The sequence below is a fragment of the Brachyhypopomus gauderio genome, chromosome 13 (assembly GCF_052324685.1).
Source record: "Brachyhypopomus gauderio isolate BG-103 chromosome 13, BGAUD_0.2, whole genome shotgun sequence".
Taxonomy (NCBI): domain Eukaryota; kingdom Metazoa; phylum Chordata; class Actinopteri; order Gymnotiformes; family Hypopomidae; genus Brachyhypopomus; species Brachyhypopomus gauderio.
Window position 1 is genome coordinate 19,065,352 of NC_135223.1, and position 17,454 is coordinate 19,082,805.

General features: G+C 37.9%; 1 long non-coding RNA gene across 1 annotated transcript; it reads left to right on the plus strand.

The window, feature by feature from the left end:
- Positions 1-14,546: 14,546 nt before the first annotated feature.
- LOC143474416 (uncharacterized) lies at positions 14,547-16,664 on the plus strand. The gene is made up of 2 exons (XR_013120758.1): positions 14,547-15,317; positions 16,070-16,664. It is a non-coding gene; the product is annotated as an uncharacterized LOC143474416 (long non-coding RNA).
- Positions 16,665-17,454: the final 790 nt, after the last annotated feature.

Below are 17,454 nucleotides of genomic sequence, written 5' to 3' on the forward strand. Positions count from 1 at the left end.
CAGCTGACATAATATCAAATAGCATGGCAGATCATGTTTTGTCATGACATCTGCTATGACATGATCATGGCATGATTGTTTCGGATTTGTAACACATGGACCAATTACATAAGCACTTCAACCTTTACTCGAAATGCTCAAGTAATTGGTCCATGAGTCCCAAAAGAGCATTCCGTGCGTTACTGTTTGAGAACTAGCAAGTTCGCAGACTGCTGGAATTTGTATGAGTCTTTTGGTGTTCTTTTATTGCTATTGACTTTTGGTCCCCTCTTTCTTATCTCGAAAGAGTTATGGATCAGGCAGTAGGTCTTCCTTGCTTGAATAAAGAAGGTATTTGTACACAACATTCCTGTAATTTCTTTCCTTTCAGGAATCACAAAAGAGAAGCAGCACAATGACAACAGTAACAATCTCTGGCTCACGAAGTATGGCCACAGCAGCAAAATACAATAAGGAACTGGAGAATCTCTGATGTAATGTATGAAAATGATTTACCGATATACATATATATATATATATATATATATCAGTAGCGAACCATGACCCTTAAACCTGGGCCCCCTACACCGCCCCCCCCCCCCCCCCCCCCCCCCGAAATATTTTTTTTCCTCTCCTGATAAACTGCATTAAAGAATAAAGAAAAAACCGAGACGACAGTATAGCTTTAGAAATGCAATAAACATTAACATTTGTACTAGATAACTTGTTAAGCAAAATAAGTTTCCAAACAAAATAAGGTTCACAGCTCCGTGGTTCTCGGAAGCGGAATATGTAAACGAGGACGTCAAAGGACTGAATCGAAACTAGCGGCGGTAGGCTAATGTCAGCTAGCGTCGCCACAGCGGGCGGAAATGATCATACAGTTAAGCCCGCCCACCAAGAAAGAAGATATGATTGGTCAATTTTACTGTCATTTGAAACTGGTATTGCGCTGAATTATAACTGCCAGGCCCTCTGTAAACGAACAGCGGGCATCACAGTCCTGATAGGGGGAGACACAGGCTCACAGGCTTCCACTTAACCCCTCACCTTCCAACACAGATTGAATAGACACAGTTGAATAATTTATTTGCTTATATTTTAGTAATTGTTTAGATGTCGATTGTAAAACTGTAAGTAGATAAAATAAAATTGTATAATTATATATATATATATATATATATATATATATATATATATATATATATATATATAATGTTTTAATTTTAGGCCCTCTGAGAGGGCATAGAGGGCCCTGACGGTTCCCCACTGATATATACACACCAGTAGCGAACCGTGACCATTAAACCTGGGCCCGCTACCACCCCCCCCGGAAAAATGTGTTTTCTTTCCTAATTAACTGCAATAAATAAAAAACTGAGACGACAGTACAGCTTTAGAAATGCAATAAACAATAATATCTGTACTAGATAACTTCTTAAGCAAAATAAGATTCTAACAAAATAAGGTTCAAAGCTCTGTGTTCATCGGAAGCGGAATATGCAAACAACGCGCTCAAGGGGATAAATCGAAACTAGCTAGCGGCGGTACGCTAACGACAGCTAGCGTCGCCACAGCGGGCGGAAATTATCATACAGTTAAGCCCGCCCACTAAGAGGGAAGATATGATTGGTCAATTTTACTGCCATTTGAAACTGATATTTTGCTGAATTATCACTGCCAGGCCCTCTGTAAACGAACAGCGGGCATCACAGTCCTGATAGGGGGAGACACAGGCTCACAGGCTTCCACTTAACCCCTCACCTTCCAACACAGATTGAATAGACACGGTTGAATAATTTTTTGCTTATATTTTTGTAATTGTTTAGATGACGATTGTCAAACTGTAAGTAGATTTTTAAAAATTGGATAAATTATATATATTTATGTTTTAAGAATATTTTAGGCCCTCAGAGAGGGCGTAGAGGGCCCTGACGGTTCCCCACTGATACACACACACACACACACACACACACACACACACACACACACACACACACACACACACCAATACAAATAACTGTATATTGACCACTGTGAGCACTGATATTAACTGATGATAACAGATAATGATACAGTAGTACAGTAGTAACTTTTTATTAAAAAATCTTTTTGGATCATAACTTTAAAATGTGTGTTTGTTATGAATGATTATGAACAATGTGAAGAGAGCACATTTGAAGTGTCAAGCAGTCAACCGGTAACAGGTACCAAATCTAAAAGAAAACTTTAAATCCCAAATGCTTTTGATAAGCTCACTCCATGTGAAGTGTGTATCTGATTTATAAAACAGCCTGACTGCCAGTGTCTTTGGAGGAATGGAAGCTTAATTAACTTCATATCTGTCTTTGTGGATTGCCAATGCTACAGCCACTTACCTGCCCCCCCACACACACACACTGAATAATATGAGAGTGTGAACTTGTTTGCTGATGCATTGCCATCTGTATGGGATGGGGGATGTAGAGATTACACACTGAGGTTGTAGTAAACTTAAAAAACAACACAGCACTAAAGCTCTCGGCCTCCCTGGACATGCCTTGGTGAGTCCAAGTTTCTCACTTTGTCTGGCAGTATATAAGAAGATCAGGAAGACAGGACAGATCAATCGCAACTTTGCATTTTAATGTGATTAGCACTGATTCGCTCCAGATAATCCATGCCAATAAGGTCAAGAAAACTAAGACACAAACTGTCAACAGATCCCAAAAGAGAGAGAAATAGAGAGAGTGTGCAAAAATGGAGAGACGGGAGACAGAGAGAGAGGACAGGCCACTGCTGGCAATGCTAAAGCTCCAGCTACATCAAACTGGGACAGAGCTGAAAGAACTCTTAATGCCCATCCATCAAGTAATATTGCTTCAGCCTCACACAAGACATGTTCCTTCTCAGCTCCACCACTCCGCTCTCACCACATTGTTCAGAGGGGAAGATGGGGAAAAACACTATAATTAAACCAGACTGGCTTTTAATTAAATCTTGTGTAGGTTAATTAGGAAAATTATCTATAAAGCAAATTCCATCTTTACAGATGTTCTTGCTTTGCCTTTGCAAGGTGGAAGGGGGGGGTTCTTGAGAGAGGGGATCTAAAGGGTGGTCATCCATTGCTCAAATGTAATTTCCTCCCATTGTCCAGCATAGTGGATTTCATTAGCTGAATTGAAAGTGTAATGCAATAAGAGACTGGCTGTTTCTCAGGTCTCTCTCTGCTGTCTGTAGCCCAGAGGGAGAGACACTAATCTCACTAACTCACGAATTTGGTCAAAGCCTCTGGTCTGTTGCCAAATACACACACACACACACACACACACACACACACACACACACACACACACACACACACACACACACACACACACACATATGTATACAGTACAATTCTCTGTATTTCTCAAGCATCAGAATCACTGAAAGTTTTCAAACAACTAAAAGTCCTGAGCTCTAGGCCATGCACACTAATTGGGTATATGCATTTTACTAATTGCTATAATTTTTAGATCTATTATAAATCAGAACTTTAGGTCGTTCTTAGTTAGGGACAGGGAGAAATCCAACACATACTGTCTTTGATTTGACATGAAATAAGCTCATCACATTTCTGGATCTGTATTTCTATATGGAAGAAAATACCTACATAAACAAACCTCTTCCCTTTTCTTTATAAAGAACTGACACACGCAGAAGTACACATAAACATAGAGAAATACTGTATCTTTCACTTAATTTTTCACTTAATGTGTTATCATTTTGCACTAAAGTGCACGTTCTTTAATGCTATTAATGTGGTGATGCTATTAATGCTATTGAAACACTGAGTTAAACTACAACCTTTTAAAGAGCTAATTTTTTCTGATTTACAGAGAGGGAGAAACAGTATCCAAGCAACTGCACAGCCTAGCAATAAAAGGTCACAGGAAATACATAAGAACGAGGCTGTAGTCCTTCACACATAGCTATATATACCCTGACATATTAGATACCAGATACCAACTGTTAAGAATGCTGGTTAAAAAGTACAGAACAGATCAAATGAGAGCAGCTAACCTGCTATGGGAGTACATGTTGAGACCCACTGCAGAGACCCAGGCTGGGTAATGGAGCCTAGTGGCTCAAGTTGCAAATGGGTAGAATTTCCCTTGGAAGTTAGGAAATAAATCTCTCTACCCCAGTTAGCTAATCCTATCAGTCAGGCATCTATAGCAGGATCCAACTCCGTTTTATTAGTTTTAATAATTAAGTAATTTTATTAGTTTTAAATTTATTAGTTAATTAATTTTAACATATTTAGTTATCAAAGGTTTCCTTTCTAGAACCAATCTCGTAACGTTTTACGAGTTGCTAATGTAAGCTAACATCACACATGGAAGGCTGCAAGGCAAGATTCAACTGCAAATTTAATCTATTAAAAGGTAGAAAACAAAAGAAGGCAGGAGCACCAACTGAGCACCAGAAGGAGAAAACAACTCAGGAAACATCCATCACATCGGAGCTTATCAGGAGAAACAACATACACCGAGCAAACTAACACAACATACCTTAAACAAAACGAAGAACTACCAACTAACCGACAAGAGAAGAAGAGGTTTAAATGTTTAAGAGGTAAAATGGGGCGAACTGAGACACAGATGCAATCAATAACAGGAGTGGATTCACACAATATTCCCAAGGGTGGAGTTATCAGCCAAAATAAAAGCACATGTGTTTTTCTGTCGTTGGCATGAAAACAGAACAGAAACAAATACACATGAACTGCAATGCCAATAGGGGTGAACCATCATAGCTGAGATATAAATGACAATTGTGAACTTATGAAACCAGTTCCTATCAAAGCCACTCTAATGCAACATGACCCACAGTAAGAAAACGCCCATTATAAACAATCAATCTTACGCTTCACTTTGTTAACTCTCTTTAAAAATTCTCTACAGATCACACACAAATAATACAACAATTTTTGTAAGTGGATTTAATTTATTTTGGGACATTGACATGCTGTTGAAAATCAGTAATTTTTTGGTGACACAATAATGATGGGCCATAGAGGTGGGATGAAAATAGAGTGATGTGAACAAAACCATTCATTGTTTTTCCAATGTATCAAAATAAATGGCACAATAGGTGTCAATTAGCCTAACAAGGTAAAAGCTGACATTTAACCTATTGAACTTGTGATATCTGAAGAATCACTTGACCCAAACTGCTTAGAGTAACCTTTAAGATTTTGTGTGTTAACTTGCGCTTTTGGGACTCATTCTATGAGTTGGAAAAATAACTGTCAAATCGGTAAGCATTTTGGTTAGTCTGACCTTTAGTTGGCTGCTGAGCATTAGCTCAGATGAGGTCAAAATGAGACCCCACAACCCCCCCCCAACCGATTTTACCCATTATTCTGAAGCCTTTCCCAGTGCAGAACCATATCAAAGACGCCTGAGGCCATGCAAGCATCCATTGTGTTCTTTTAATTGCAGACTAGCCTTTCTTGCTTTTTGTAGACTAGCTCTAAGAAAAGGTCAGTACATGGAAGAGGTCAAAATAAAATCACTGGGCTGAATAAAACGCCAGTATTTACTCTTAATTAATATTTATAAAATATTTGTATCTGTAGTTATTAATGTGTTTTATTTACCTATCTGTTAAGGTCACACAGTGCAAAATATACCGTTGTAGTCTAATTCATAAGAAAGACTCCTTAACTGGTAGAGAAATTATAACAGCATAAAAGTGTGATGATACTCATGTAAGCAGTACTTCTTTTCTATAAACGTCCTTTTTTGTACATGCATCTTATTTTTCAGCCTTCTTTAGTATTCTTAGACTAATTCAGTGTAATGACAAAAAGAAACAATGAAGAAAATGTTAGGTAATACTCATAGATTTTTTCCCTTTCCGTTGCAAGCCCAACCACTGAGCACCTGTTCAATCTATTGGTGTCTGTCTAGACCTTTCAGGTGTTCTTCATTTTAAAAATTCCTTCTCAGACATAAGAATTCAGATCAGTGGGGGCTCAGAGCTCTCCCTAGAGAGGACTTTGTTCACTGTAGCACATCTCAAATACCAATAGGTTGTCTTCAGCTAGCTGGCAGAGGATAGATTTTCCAGACATACCTGCTGTTCTCTTTAAAAAGACTAGGCCATTTTAGTAGCATCAAAGGCTTCCTTGTTGGGACAAGACAATCCTCTCAGACCTTTCACAGACAGAGGACAGTGCTGTCAGCAAATCACCACCGGCTCTCTCATAGTCCTGTGGCATGACATGAAACAAGCAGAAGACCTTTTCTTTATTTTGAACTATGTAAACAATTGAGAAACAGACAAAAGACCCTGTTTGACAAATTGAAACACATATAATGTACATATAGAAGACAGCACAAAGCACACTGGCCTATAGTTTTAGAGCAGAACAGTAAAGGACAGCTATTTTGAGCCATTGTATTGTATACTTTAGTCTGTAGAATCGGTGAATACCAGATTGTTAGAGGTTACGGTTCCAAAAAGATATTTTTAAAATTCTCGCAGATGCTACTATTGAAAATTATCAATGTAAATATTTTTTCTTTTTTATTTATTGCAAATGCTGCTATCACTGGTACTTGCTAAATACAGCTGTTGATGGAATTCATGGTTACACGTTAACCTTATGTCTGTACAGGATAGAAAAAAATGTTTTTATGTGCAAGTGAAAAACACTTTGACTATTATATAATTATCAAAGTACAACATACCATCAACAGTAAGGTCCCCATTGTACAATTTAATAAGAAAAAAATTACAATGAATTACAGATTACTATTGTTACATATGATTGCCCCCTTTGTACCATTTTACAATTGTGCTACCCAATACACTGCACTGAAGCAGCATAGATTTTTTTGTGCTGTGGTTTTTGATGTGACCAACAGCAATTTAATTTTAATTATTGCTCTTTTCTGTCAACAGATAACTCATATTTGCCAACACATTTAGTGTTCTCACCAGGGCAACATCTCAGGATAAGCCTATGGTGGATTTGAGACCTACCTGCTGTTTCCACCTCTACATAGAGTTCTGTGACACACAGTAGTAGAACATTTCAAATTCAACGTACACTGTACGTAGTTCAACATACACTTCATACCTGCTACCAAAAGATGAAACAAATCATCAGGTGTTAGACATTCATCGTCACCCATCTTAAATGCTGCTTAAGTTCATGGTGTTTAGGTTATCCACAATATTATATTTCAGTTGTCTTGTCATTAGTTTGGATACTAGTGTTCATGCAGTGCACTAGTTGTCCCGAGTTCTAGAATGGCAAGATGAATGTGCCCTGCTTCATATGTGCTGTAAATATTTTCTGGTGTGTTGTATTACATTGTGAGAGTGATCTTTTCCTTTTGAGAAATGCTTAATCTTCTCAGTACCTGTGTATTTTCTGCTGGTGGCACATACAGGATGCTAACCTTTAAAATAAATCCTGCAATCACCTTGCATACAAAGATCAGTTTTCTCTACATTCAAAATGACCTTTGCAATAAATGGCACTCTTGCATGCTATGTTATTTACATTTCCTTATGTGATATTCCCTTTTTTTCAAAACACATGAATAAAGTCAAATATTCTACATCACAATTGTATTAGATTTATAGATCTTTGGTTGATAGTGGTGTGACAGTTGCGAGATTTTGATCTTTAATGCTCCCAGAATCACCTTATTACCAACAAAACCCTCATAACAGTGTAGCTATAAGGCTGTTTGGTAGCCAAGAATCAGTGAACTTGTCTATTATTCATGAAGGTCTGGATTTTACCAGTTGACTGCTATAGTGGCCTGAAGCAAGCTGCTTCAGCAAATTAGAGTTAACATCATAAGGTGAATGTCACCTTATGCAAAAGAACTCAAAGAAATAAAAATTCACAGGCTCATGTATTATCCTTCCATTGTTTACAGCTGCCACCTGGCATAGGCTGTAGAGCTATTTGTGGTTTTATTATATTTCCCTAAGATACCAGAACCAGGATAATGGTGCTCAAGTAGAGGCTCCAGAATATTGACATTACAACACACATAAACACACAGCCACACACACAAACACACACATTTCCTGTTTACATAATATGTCTAAAATCAACTTTATAGCACTTAACAAACTCATAATGGGTAGCATAAATAGTTTAGCTTTTAAAACAAAAGTTTAGTTTTTAAACATAAAACAATTTAGTTTTTAAAGGATGCATTCAAAATTCATATAACCATAAATAATTGACTGTGCCACCCCCCCCCCCCCCCGCTTCTCTCTTATATATGCTATTATTATTATTATTATTATTATTATTATTATTATTATTACTACTACTACTATTATTACTTGCATTTTCTTATTCTTCGTATTATTGGACTTCCCAGTGCTTGTGCCAGTTGGTGTGAACTATTCACGACCCTCCAGGGGCATGAGGATTATTCTAAGTCTTTGCAAAGGATGTGCATAATTCCCCCGAGTGTGATCATCTGCAGTTTATAGGAATTTCTCTGACCTGGTAGTTACTGAAGGTCCCACTGAAGACCTTTCTTGATGGTAGCAAGAACTCCGATCACCATAGGCACAACTTGAATCTGAATGCCCTACATTCTTCTGATTTTGATCTCCAGACACTTATATTTGTTGATCTTTTCAGCTTCCTTGAGCATAATGTTCCTATGATATGAGATGCCATGTCCCTCAGGAAGTGCTGCTTGCTCTTCCTGTCATGAATGCTTCTGATGTTTAGGATGTTTTTTGGGGATTTGTTGTCCATCATTTCTTAGGCACCATATATTGAGCTGTCTGCACATCCACCAGTGCAGACGAAGGGCTATCTTCTTACGTCACTTGATGAACTCCTTAGGTACCTGCGCCATGCTACCTTCTTACGTCACTTGATGAACTCCTTAGGTACCTGCACCGTGCAGCCAGCAACATTATAGCTGATGGCATCTTCGGCTCAGCTGTACATTCTTGCTGTTATTCTTTTCATGATATTTAGTGTCCAGTACCTGGTCCCGTGGTACAGTGATGTGGCTGTCTCTCCCTTCAGGTGTTTTGCAGCAACGTGCAGCTACTTTCAATGTTGACAAATACTTGGTCAAGGCTGCTTTGCCTTGAGCTCCTTAATCTTCTCCGACCTAGTCCTCTTTTTGAGTCATACAAGGATGGGCTTGATTCCCAGTATAAAAGGACAGGTAATTGGTCTTCACTTCCTTGGCCCTCTTAGTGAGAGAGTGCTTGGCTTTCATGCCCTCAAATGTCTTCACTAGCCTAATGAACTTGTGTTTGCAGAGTTAAATCTAATGGCACTGTTTTAAGTAGATATTAACTCCATGACCCATATGATGTTGCTTAATATACATACTTCACACATGAGCCTTCACATGATAAAGCCCAAACGTGCTTTCTGGGTTTGTGATTCATTCACTCGATTTCAGGTTTCATCCAGTTGATAATACAGTAGCTGAACATAGGAAGGAGCACTGCTAGGCCATTGACTACAAGGTGTTGTCATTGAGCTGGACATGCTATGAGCGTGTCCCCTTTGAAGATGATCATGGCATGACCGTAAAGGCTGAACACGTCATCATTTAACATCGGGTGAATTAAGATGGTTTGGCTGAGCTGAAACTCATCCATTGGTGAGATTGTTCATGTACAGCAGATGGCTGACAGTCTACATATCCCCAAGCCTTGTATGACGGTGTATGTAGATGGATGAAATAGTATCCTTTCACAACATATGAACCAAACCATGAATATAAATGGAGGAATACTGGATCCCTGGCTACTGCTACACCCCTCAGTGATGCCCTATATCTGCCTGAGAGTACCATTTAATGGCACCTGCTCCAAATGCACATACTATTGAGAGCAATTATCTACGCCTGTTGCATGAGTTCATTGATAGTCTTGAGGTAGATGGTTCTGGCAGAACTAGATGGTTCTGGTACTTGCTTTGAAGCAAATGCTTTCTTGAGCTCAGAGGACGGAGGTAGAGTTACTAGTAATCTTCACATCATGCCACTCCAGTTGGTTCTGCTGACGGACATCTACTTCAACCCAGTTCAATGTCAATGTACCTCATATTGCTGGTGATTATTTTCTGGGTGGTCATGAGAAAGTTAACATTGGATTATGAATAGATAGCAGGGTTCCAGGTTCTCCATACAATGTATATGCCCACTATGTATTCCACTACTGATGTTCCACTGGGAGCAGAACCATTCCAATATTCTGTCTCAATCTGGCCTATCTAGGGCAACTATACCATTGCAAGTCCTGTATATGTGGAATAGATTTATTTTGTCTTGAATTCATTGTTTATTGAGTGGCCTGTCCTGATGGCCACCAGCTGACAGACCGGCAGCCGATGTTGACAGCTGGAAGCATAAGGAGGAGAGGCTCTACAGCTTTATTATTATAATTAATATTATTTGTATTATTGTGGTTGTTGTGCTTCTTTTTGCTATATTTCCGTACACATTTCACTACAGTCCATGTCTTTTTCTTTTCCATTTAATTCACAGGGTGTAAGCCTTTGTCTTTTCATGCAGTCATTGGCACGCCTCCTCTTTCCATCAGGCACCCAGACGTCCTGCCGTTTAATTGGGAATTTTACGTCACGTGCAGGTTACTGCTGGCATATCATTTCCCTCTCATAGACATCTGCTGCCCACCAAGGTCATTCTTATGAAAGCCAGCATACAAGGAGGAACAGTAGTTCTGACATGATGACTGCATTTGCAAACTAAAGCTTTTGTTCTATTATTGTAAGGGCTGGAATATTGCCAATTTGTTTTTACACGTGGAGTTAGCCTATTGTGGTCCACACAGTACACAGTATCAGAGTTCAAGCATGAAATTACTCTCCAGAAAAAGAGTATCATCTTTTTAACTCTACATACAATGATGACATAGTCATATGTTACTATGTGTTATATGGCCCTGCTGTGACAGCCATAAGTGCTAATGCCCTATGCAATTTTCCAGGTTAAAATAGTAACATGTGCTCTAAACATTTCAAATACCTTTACTACTCAACAAACAAATTATAATAAACAATATATCAAAATAACATCTACATACAGATATTTTTTGCTTTACCTATGTTATGTTACATATGTGTATGCATACATAAACATATAAATACTCTTCATACATACGGTGACAAATCGAAACATTTTGAACTTTAATGATTACATTGAAGGATTTTACATGATGCCTATTTTTTAACCAATGCATTTTACTGTTAAAAATAATAATATATATTTTTGCACATACACGTGTCTAATTTTATAACTGAATTTTGAAATTATAATTTTTTTGTCTTAAAGTACTTTTGTCTCAAATGCACATCTAGCAGTGCTGCAACCCAGTAACCAATATCAAAATGATGGCTTAGATTTCACAGAAATGCTGAAAAGATTCAATGCATGCTCCTAATGAAACATTCAATTTATTTTTTTAAACAAAGTTTTAGAAATCATTGTTGACCTTTCTGTAGTTCTTGCAGTTTCCTGTGATCAAAGTGCCCTTCAGCATTCCTGGGTGCTGGAGCTAATTGACAAGCTGTGGTCTAAAAGGCTACGAGTGAGCAAATGGTCGTGGTAATGAGAGCCTCTCCGTCTACATGGAAAGGTTCCGGAAAGTGGTGGCCAGTCTTTGAGCCAACCTTTTAGCGGCCGAAGAGAGAAACATACAAGTGCTTTTCTCCCTGATCACAGGCAAGACAGGGCATTCTGGAGCATTCTCTGCGCCGTTGCAGTCTGTCTAACATGCACGTATGTTGCTTAGATTGTAGAAAAGCTGGGAGTTATGACCAGCATTTGGTCCCCAAGTTGTGAACAGGCATTCAGCACAACTGAGAGAGTGATTATTATACATGGTGGAGCTTGCTGTTTCTAGCCTTTTGTCACTGCCCTGTATTTTGTAATTAGCATACCTTGGCATTCATTCTGAAACATAAGTAAATTCTCTCTTCTGATCCACAGACAGAATGTGTATAGGACAGTAGATCTAATTTTCAGAGTGCTGTAGATCAAATGTGTCCAGCTGAACTCATCAGGTAATAACCAAGCTGGGCTATTAAAGACGCCCCAAGGCATTTTCGGGGCTTGATGCTGCCAAATTCAAAATTATTTTAATGGACTTCTCAGACATTTCTTGATCAGTGATTTGGCACACTGCACAAAATAGCTATGATAACCACTTAATATTTATAAATTCAATCCTAGATTGATTAAATTTGATATTATTACTGTAATAATAGTTTTGCACATTTGCACAAAACCAAACATTACACTAAACTGTATACACATTATTTTAATCAAAGTCCATTTTACCTCACATTCCATAACAGTTATAGTGGCATTGTAAGCAACAAAGGGACTTACAGCAAGAATAATAGCTGTAGGACTGCAAAATAGCCAAAAGAAAAAATATATGAATTGAACAATTTACAGTAAGCATAGCCATTTAATTTTAAACCAACATATTATTTACATATTTTAGGCAAGAATGTCTGGTTAAAGTAGTAGTGTGAATGGTATCAGAAGTAACATTGTGTCATCAAATTGTGCCCAACTTTGCCCCTTCACAGCTATGGCTGAGTGTACCTGCTGTAAAAGATTATTATTGAGCACTTTTAATGCATCACTGAGAGTGGCCAAGTTACAGAACGTACTACGTAAATTTCCTAACTAAGCAGGTAAACTGATCCACTAACTCATAATGTAGTGAACTGAGCTACATTCACTATGCTTATGTTGAGTTAGAAAATGGTAACGTTTGTATTTTAATGACAGTCCTCTTGTTTCTCACTTTTGCCAGAAGACCACAGGTTTGGAAAGCATAGTTTTTATTCATTCAAATTATGACTGGTCACACTCTTGTGAAAAAGATCATCATTAAACAAGTTTTAAAATAGTGTTTTTTTTTTCCTAAATTAATCTGTTCATTTTTAAAACCATTCAACGGTCACACGTCTCTGATTCTGAAAGATATATGGTTTACAATAATAAATGACCATCTTTCAGGGCCTTAATTAACCATGAGACTTTATACCCCTGAACATAGTCAGTTGCCCTATAAACAGTGACAGGGAGAGACCTCACGTTTACAGCTGCACCTGCTCCAGCTCGGCCGAGCAGCTGTGTCTCCCTTGTTAATGAAGAGAGGTCCAAAGGGAGAGCTGTGGTTCCGGAACCCACAGCACTCCACAGCACTCCGCCTTGCTGGTGATTAAAACTACATTAGCTCCAAGGAGAATGACAACAGCATCCCTGCGGTCAAATCACAGACTGATTTCTAGATGCATTTTACACCAAGCAGCGCTATGCAGATTTCAATTTAAACCACTGGGGCCTAAAATGTCCTTGTGTGTAACAGGAATATAAGGACATTACTTACCGGAGGAACACCACGTGCAAAGCTAGACATTCCATTATGAATATCTGTAACCAACCTACATATGGGTCCTTTATGTATGACCAACTTTATAAAGTGCCTTAGTTAAATCAGAGGCCAGAGGCCTCAACTAGTTTACGGTTTAACCTAGTACATGTGCACAACAGATATCACTGTATTCTCAGGGAACTGGTGTCAGCAATCTGTAAAATTACTTCTTCAGTCAAGTTAATTAGTACTTAGGCATTTACAATATATAATGCTGACAAAAAAGCTGAGCTTCACGTGTTGTCAATTCAAGTTGTCTTCACATGAATTGTTATATTGTCATAATACAAGCCAATTAGTTATACATCACAAGTGGATAGATACTATAATGAGGTTATGCTAACAATGTTAGAAATGCAGCATAAAATATGTGAATATTACCACCATCAGCAAGTGTCCTTCATCAAACAGAGAGAGAGAGAGAGAGAGAGAGAGATAGAGAGAGAGAGAGAGGGAGTGAGAGAGAGATATCCAACTTCTTCAGTCTACTGGCTCTTCCCCAGTTTTGCTTCAGTTAGTGCACTTATGTTCAGAATGAAAGTGAGATTGCAGTGACAAACAGATGGCCACATAGGCCAGTCTAAACAAATCCATACTGATGCAGCAGACAGTGGTGAGGGTAGTAAACCTGCCATATTATCATTATATTATTTTTGCCCATACAGCATATATTTACAGATTTTTGCATCAGTCATTGCCAGAAGGGTAATAGTTTCAGAGAGGAGGTAATCCACTGCCTTGTGTGGTTTAGTGCCGCCAAATTGAAAGTTATTTTGTACATTTCTTGATCTGACGGCACACTGCACACTGCAAAATGAGCCATGATAACCACTTTCTACTCAGAAATAAAATCGTTGCTTGGTTATTTTTAATGGTACTAGTCATAGTCAAAAAAGACTGAAACTTACACTAAATCCTATTCATTCAAAGGCCTTAAAGTCTTACTTTCTCTTTCTTTAAATCCACCTGGCATCCTATAATCTTTCTTGTGGCCCTGTATTGAATCAAATGAAAACATACAGCAAGCATAATTTATTCATTATGTACCTTCTGAACACTTGCACGTTTGTGTTTAAGGTTAGCTGTAAGTCCACAAGGATGACCAGGAGTGGAGTTTATTATAATAAGCATTGTTTAGATCAAATATTAGTTAAAAAACGTACTGAAAACAGGGTTCCCGCGGGGTCTTAAAAAGTCTTAAAATGTCTGAAATTCAAAACTTTAAATTTAAGGCCTTAAAAGACTTAAAAAACAGCCAGATTTTCATCCAAGGTCTTAAATTTAATTTAGTCAGGTCTTAAAATTTTACCTTAGTTAATTTTAGAAAAGTGTAGTTTAATCGAAACGTCCGGAAGTCAGTTCTGTGTTGTCTGTGTTTGTGCGGGGCTACAGGTGTTGATACGTGTTAATTAATTAAACTACAAAACCCATAATAACCGCAGGCAGGAAACGGCCCTTGTCACGAAAAGCCTTCACGCAATTTTGTGCCTCATCCCCGCCGTCTTCGCTATCGTCAGTGCCGGGTCCCGCCGGACTCCACCGCAGTATCACTAGTGCTTCGGCTAATGATATTCGGGCTACATTAGGATAGAGTGACGGCAATGTTCCCTGGTTCGAATATCGCGAAAAAGTTTTCGTGTGGACTAAACAAATCGCATATATAGCTAGATTTGGCTTGGCAGACTTCATCAAGAGAGAGTTGATACGCTCTTACCGGGCCGTATGTGTTAATGTTCGATGAAAGCTTTAATTCAACCACAAAATCCAAACAGCTGGATATTCATGTTCGGTTCTGGAGCAATGGATATGTGCAATCGAGGTACATGGGCTCTCATTTCATGGGCCATGAAACAGCGCAGGATCTACCAAAACTTATCAAAGTAAGTGATCCTTACTTATGCTCCACAGTCTTCTTTTCAATGTGTTAACCATTTATTATACAATTAGGCTACAATACAAAAACATCTCAGAACCATGTACTGTCCATGGCATTGAGTTAGAGAAATGTTTCAATGCATGCTAAATCCCAGCTAGAGGAAATAAAAATATATTTACTGTGTTAAATCATGTAAAATGTAAAAAAAAAAAAAAAACAACTATGCCCTGTAGATGGGTTATGTCATGTTTTGAAACATGTTCCACTGTCCCATGCTCTGTTTCATGGATTGCACATGGTTTTATTTACATTGTACTGATGTATTGCCTTTTAGTGGGCATATATACATAGGGTAAAAACAGGTAGTGTGTCCCAACGTTTTCAATGTTAACATTCAAATTCATATTCAGCATGGCTAGACAAAGTAAGTTGGTTTCATCGGGATAATAAATAGAAAAGAAGGTAGGGGGTTAAAAAAGTTTTGTGTGTTTTAAGATACAGATGGCCTGGGGAAAGAAAATTCTGAGCCTTTATTTAATTAGTTAATTTTATAATTTCATTTATTTCAGTAATTTAACCAAAATGTAACATTTTAATAAATTTTATCAGCTGCAGGGTGTGAGGATTTTGGTCAAACCATGCCTTAGACATATTGGAAGATAGGCTGAGTCTACATGTTGTTAAATGTATAATGTGTGTATGATTATTTAATTTGATGGTGTACGTCTATCTTTTTATTTCTTATTTTCCAACAAGGAGGTGGAGGCAGAAAACATGCAAGAGGACACAATTGTCACACACAGACTCATATGTGACTGTCACAATGCATGGAGGTGTCACAGGTTCCCCTCACCAAGGAACTCTTAGCATCTGTGGGTGCAGCACGGTCAAAATACTGACTCTTTCTGGATCAGGAACGAATCAGGAAAGAAAAGGAATCCCAGAGCCAGAAAAGAAAGCTGACTAAGCATTCTTTAGAGGACTTTAAGAAAAGGAAGAAAAGCTTGGAAGACGTGTCCACCTGTCTTGCTAGAGTGGCAGATTCTCTTGCAGAAGAAGCTGAGGGCAAGGCTGGATCCAAGATGGCTCAGCTCCTTTCCAAGTCAAATGCCTTGAGAAGGGCATACACAGAAAAGCTTGGCCAAGTCAAAATCCTTGAAACTGAGATTGGTACTGAAAAGGAAGAACTCAGAGATATGTAGGGTGAGGTTGTATGTAGATATGCTAGTGTTGTGTTGGTAAGGTTGCTTGGGTTGAGAATGTTACTATTTTGATTATCTGTTTTAATATTGAATTAATGTAATCCTGTAACTAAATTAATCAAAATAAAATGTTTTAAGAGTTTCTGGGATCATTGGATTGTTTGTGGTAATATGTTGTGTTGGTCTTAAATTTCATTGAGAATGGTCTTAAAAGGTCTTAAAAAAGTCTTAAATTTAACTCACTGAAACCTGCAAGAACCCTGGAAAATTTTACATATAACAAGTCAACATTATTTGTTACTTGGTTTCCATTATTGTGTTTGCTCACGAGTGCTTGCAGAGGTGTGAAAAGGTGTGAGTCATGGCTATCAGTGCCAAAAGGTTTAATGTATATGGGGACAAATATATAACTATTTCAAATCTGCTAGTGGATGTTTTCCCCAACTTTTAATTGTAATATACTGACCACAGACTACTTATTTTTTTGAAGACACTACTGCTAAACATGCACTTTTAGGACAATGTTGAACTATGTAGGCCTATCTACTGGCCTATCTCACAATAACATTACACACAATAGGAATATTGCACATTTAAATTTAAATTGCACACATGAAATAGGTGTAGAACATTAACAAAAAAAGAATTAGTAATTATTAATATTACTAATTCTTTTTTTGTTAATGTTCTACACCTATTTCATGTATGCAATTTAAATTTAAATGTGCAATATTCCTATTGTGTGTAATGTTATTGCTGCTGAATGCTACTGAGAACCTAATTTCCTTCGGGATTAATAAAGTACCTATTCTATTCTATTCTATTCTATTCTATTCAGCCACAGCTCACTTCTTTGGATAGCCGTTAACTAACGAGTCCTCAACCAGGGGCCTAATTCACAAAGTTCACCACTTTATTCATACTTTATCCTCAATTTAG